This window comes from Apostichopus japonicus, chromosome 13 (assembly GCF_037975245.1).
Source record: "Apostichopus japonicus isolate 1M-3 chromosome 13, ASM3797524v1, whole genome shotgun sequence".
Classification (NCBI taxonomy): Eukaryota; Metazoa; Echinodermata; class Holothuroidea; order Aspidochirotida; family Stichopodidae; genus Apostichopus; species Apostichopus japonicus.
Window position 1 is genome coordinate 19187576 of NC_092573.1, and position 6191 is coordinate 19193766.

The window sequence follows — 6191 nt, forward strand, 5'->3', positions numbered from 1 at the left end:
CTTTCGTAACTTATTCAACGATTTACAGAGATATCCAGCATCAAAGGAGACGTGAACTTCAAAGGAAACAACAACGTTAAAACAGACAGCATAGAATTAAACCACATAATAGATTACCCTTTCGGCGTTCCATACTGTGCACACTTACATGAGAGAGAAAAAACTGAAGACACAAACACTCAGACCCGATTACAATGCTTAAAGTGCTTGTCCAAAGCATTCTTAAACCCATTCACAATACTTACAAGTACAACTTTCTAAGGCAAACCGTTCCACTCATTCACAACCCTATTAGAAAAAAAGTTATGCCGAATATTAATCGTACTTTGTGACTTTTGGAGTTTAAGACAATGACCTCTGGTACAACTACTATTAGCAAACATGAAAAAGTCAGAGAAGGATAAATTGTCAAAACCATACACACTCTTGAAAACCTGAATCAAGTCACCACGTAACCTCCTAAGCTCCAGTGTGGTGAGATTCAATAGTTGTAACCGTCTATAATAAGGAACACTCTTTAAGGAACTAATCATCCTAGTAGCCCTCCTCTAGACCTTTTTGAGTACTTCCTTATCAAAATATGGGTTCCAAGCCTGCACAGCATACTCCAGATGAAGCCTAACCAACTGCTTATAAAGCCTAACTACTATATCCTCTTTCAGAAAACTGCAGTTCCTCTTGGTCATACCTAAAACCCTATTACCTCTTTTAGCAGCTTCAAGACAATGTTTAGAAGGTTGCAGAGATGAGTCATGGTGCAATCAGCTTCACAGCATGAATGATGTATGTTAGGCTATACGTAATTCGATTATTATGAACATAGTCTACGAATTCTCAGCCCACGCAACACCAACCACCACTACTCCACTACCAGTCAACCGACCCCTGTTACCACCCCCCATACACAGTCACAAAATCATTTGATGGGACGGTATGGTTTATCCCGAGCGCTGCTTTACCGGTTTATCCACCAACGAGACAGAAGACTTGAAAAAGTCCAAATATAACATAATCGGGCCACATGTAGCCTATGCTTGAAATATACTTTTCTATGTTTATAGAAATGAAGTTTCATTCGGATATGTACCATTAAATTTAACCCAAAATGTGTAAGGAGTGCGCAAATCCTAGCCCATACCTCACACCTTTTATTTATAAGGAAAACAAGCAAACAAACAGAGGAATAAAAGATGAATAGCGTACCCGCCTGGTATCTGAATACCATGAATAGCCCACTTCAATGAAGTACGAATGTTACGTATTCCTGACTATACGTGTCAAGTTTTTATTTTGGAGAATGACTAGATTCCATCACGTCTCCTCCAATTATGGCAATACCAGAAAAGTTCAATTCCGTCGACATTTTCCGCTCTTTCTTAATGCTTTGGAAATCAATAACATTTTTGAGCTATTATTTTGAGCATTTCGTGTTCTAAGGTCGACTAAACGCTACAATCATGCTACCATACTCAGCGGGGTAGGTGTCGATATTCCCCCGTCAATCAATATTGAGAAAATCATCTCTCTACTCTTCATCGCTTGTAGCAGAGATGAACGAGAATAAAAAAAGAGAGAGAGAGACACATTAAAGGAATATATGGAACTTCCTTTTGCTTAAATGGTTAATTAATGTTCTCTCCTGAATGGACATAGATCAATAAACCACCTGTTACGAGTGAATATAACATGGGAGTAGAGAACTAACTGCTCCTAGAACAATTATGTGACGCCACCTCTTCTTTTTAAGATTCATTTTTCGTTAAGTTTATCTGAAATGAAAATATAATATTTTTTTCTGAATAAAAGTATAAAGAACTAATGGGAATTGTATTATATTCATACATGATGAGGGGAAATCATGAATTTGTCCCCGTCCTCTCCTCTCTCTACGCGAGTATTCCGTCTCTCCCACCCCAACCCCAACCCCACCATCCTCCTGTGAGACGCCCGTGTTATTCGCACAATCAGATGAGTAAGTAAACATTTGCCTATTTACATACTTTGTACATAGCAACGTAATATTGCATAATGAGATTGCGCGTAAATGATTTTACATATTTTTAGATATAGGGTTTACTCTTCGTCTATCATTGGTCAGTACTACTGGTCAACAGGGATTGATGGATGATAAAAATAATAATAATAATAATAATAACAACAACAACAACAATAATAATAATAATTATAATAATCTGAATTATTTGTCACTATCCCCTGAACATTCTGGAATATCGATATATTTGCATTTGTATTCATAAATGTTGTAACAATCTTGGTGTCCACAAGTTTTCATTCATGACATAAACTGAACAAGGCAGTTTTCTCTGACTTTTATCCCAACAAGTGACGCATCTCTTATCGTTCACCTTAGCAAACCCTTGAAAAACAAGCACACGATTAAAACTCGGTAAAACTGAAACAATAACAACAACAAAAACACAAACAAGACATCAAAGACGATATTCGAGTGAGTTCAGGTTAATGGTCTCTTTTCTTCTTTGGTTTGAATAGGCCAATATGTTTAATTCAATGTTGACAGACCATTCGAATACACAAATGTTATCAAACAGCTCCCTGGTTAAACCAAATATTATAAAATACTCAGTAACCAGGTCAACAAACTAGCTGCTTTAACATCTAGATGTCAATTTCAACCAACTAGTCACTGATTGATTAGAAACGACTAGAAATCCCTGCCAATTCAATGTCCATCAGACTGATTGGTTAAGAAATGACTGAAAATGATCAAGGGGAAAAGAAATCAATCATAGCCCAAAAAAAAATGGCCTTTACGTCAATCAAGACTGACTTTTCCTTTTTCTTCACTGCAGTCTGTCAAAATGTTGGGCGTAAGAACCTTTTTAAAGAAAATTCAAAGCGACGTGATCTTTGGTAGTGGTATTCTCAATCAAAAAATCGTGACATGTGGGATGATATGTCAGGAGTTTTGTGACAAATATAGCAGACGTTGCCCCGATCTCCGTAACGCCCACATCTGTAATGGGATTGGTCTACTATGTGCATATACAAGAAAGCACGTATAACGTTCTCAAAAAAGTAGGATATTCACCCTACACGATATGACATCTTCATCAGATGTGCCCAGAGTGGTACATTTAAATAAGCTAGACATAACTGCCCATCTATACTGTGAAAGTTTTGCGCATCTGTATATGTCATTGGTATTAATTCTTTTGCAAAAAAAAAAAGAAAGACCTTTTTCTGATTATTCAGCACGTGCTGTGGCACTAATGTAAAAAAGAAGAAGAAGAAGAAGAAAGGAGTCGAATATCACTTCTGTTCTTAAAGGACGTAACTCATAAGTAACGAACGAAATATGCTAGAAATGCAAATACCAGTTGTCTCTGATATGCTACGTTCACATTTGAAAACGCGAGAGGGAAGGGGGGGGGGGGTGTCAGGACCTTTTTTTGCCTCGGAAGGTAAGAACGCGACCTCGGGGCGTTCACGTGTGAAAACGGATGGTGCATCAAGGTCGAACGAGAGATGATAATGCCAGAGTGAATAGGTCACGATGATTTGCTTGTTGAATCAAATAGCTATTTATGCCCCACGACGCGCCCGAGAACTCGGGTCGTGTGATCCTCGAGCGTTCACACTATCCTGATCACACACGCGCGAAAAGGAAAGCGCCAATGGTGGGGTTTGTACGGGAGCGAAGTCACACTACACAGTCCGATCGCCTTTGCGGTATCGGATCCTCGCAACGATCTCATTGTTAGCCATGTTCAGAGGTGAACAGTTTACTGCTACTCTCGAAGCATTCTCACTCCTTTGCTACTCTTCTGGTCTAATAAAACACTTGTCTGGGGTAATTTGGAGTCACGATGCACAAAGAAAGTACGTTTGAAAACTATCGGTATTACAATTTAACAAAACAAAATTTACCTATAAAAACAACATTTGTAGCGAATGCGTTATCCGTGTTTGTAGTTGTCACACATGTCGTGTGAGGTGTTCTAGATAACAGGAAGTACATACACATACAAAACTTGTTTGTATAATTCTCCAGAACATTTTGTCTACTTTGGCTTTCCAAGACCCCCTACAGCAATCGTATTTAGGACCCACGGAGTTAGTATTTACCTCAGTATCCAAAGTATCCATAAAGAGCATTTTCAACCAGCAATTCATAGTGTTTGTAAAGCAATGTCTCCCACCACGGGCAACTTTAAAATAGCAGAAAATAGATTAATGATATAGTGTCGTACACAAGTCATGTTTAAAGATCATAAATGTATCCACTCTAACTTTTTATAGGTAGTCAGTATAGGACCCAAAATTTGAGCACGCTATAATTGCTAGCAGTTTTCAAAAAAGTAATTTCCAGGAGGTCTTTACCCTCCAAATTGTTCTCAGATATTTTTAAGGAACATTTAAGATGACTGAATGTCCCAGTGAGGACAATTTTCTCGAAGGTTGTAACAAAAACAGTTTAAGAATTTTGACCAAAGGTGAGTGACAAGATAACGGAAGTGGAGTAGGAAAATATCAACGGTGTGTGTGAGGAGGGTGTGTGGGGAGGGGGCAGGGGCAGAAAACCAGTTGGCCTTGAGGTCCTATGCCTTTGCAATGCAATCAGGGGACAGTAATAAACTTGTTGGAATTTGAGTATGAGGGTCCGTCAATCAATTAGTACGGTTACCACATATTATCTGAATAAACGATAATAAGTTTGTGTGGCCTGGGGGAGAGGTCTTAGTTGAGTGGTTCCCTTCCCCATTCTGACAAAAAAATAGAGGTGAACCGAAAATGGTACAAGTCAAAAATGAAAATTTCAATTACGGATTCCAAAAGTCGAATGACTGTTACTACAAACAATTTGACCTTTCTGTGCTTAAATGGGAATGGCAGTTTAACCATCGAGTTTCACCGTCTTGAAAGTTCTTCCAATGTTTTGATAACAACACTGTTCGAACTACTTAACAATCCGAACTTACACGCGGACGCCATCGTATAGGATAGAACACAGAGGGACATGTCAGGACGTAAAGTAACCATATTTATTGTCTTTTTGTTGTATATTTGGTGGGAATACTGTTAGACCTTTCAAAGTTGTTTGAGGAGAATGAACATCTATCAGGCGAAACAAAGTGGCCCCAACCACACCCCTCCTAGCCCACCCCCTCACACCCACTCTGACAGCCGCAAATTGTACATATAAGCCTCGCATAAAGCAGACTGGAGGGGAAAAATTACTATTTTCTGATTGGAGACGTATAACGTTACTACCTGTATGCTAAGTCACATGATTGCACAATATTCTACGTCATTACATTCTGATGCACATGATGGGAATGTTGCAAAGCATCGATGTCGAAAGATTACCCAAAACTTAATTTGCAATGAAATTTCGCAGGAATTTGTTTTTATCATGTAATACATAGCATGTAAAATTTAAAAAGAAAATTAAAAATTTTAATGAATTGTTCACCAGGGAAATGGTGGATACGGTGTGTTACCGAACGACCTCAATGCAATCAAGTAAGGTTTGACTATTTCAGACATGTACTTTAAAAGCTCTCTGCAAATTTAGCCATCTAAAGTATAGTGTTGGTTATTATTATATTCGTAATGGTATTAGCCGAGCACACAACCGTCATTTTCAGGGGGAGAAGGTAGTGGGGGGGGGGGGGTAGCTGATGGAGGTGAAGATGGATTTCGAGACCCACTAGTACTTTTTGGAGGCCAACTGTACTCACTGGCCTGGGTAAGATTTCCAAACATAATGTGTCAACATGACCGTCTATATAATCAGTGTCATAGGGGATATTTCTGATATTTGCTGGGAAAGCAGGGGGAGACCATTCCCCGCCCCCCCCCCACGCTCCATATATGCCCTGGCTATTAGCAGAATTGAGACAAAAGTTTAACTGTTTTTGATGAAGTAACTTACACATTATGGGAAGTTGACTATCCCTGACTGTCCCCACACCCCTATGTTATGAAACTGATAATTTATGCGAAGGTTTATCCTACCGACATACCTCATTACTATGTAACTTAATGCTTTAGTTTTCATGTTCCTTTGATGAACTCACCACAACCCCCCCCCCCCCCCCCACTCAACTTCTAAGGACGGTACCTCAGTTTTGAAAACAAATTTTACCTTCCCATGCCATTAATCCAGTACTCAACAATTCACAGCAATTAAATAACTTTGCTGCTTA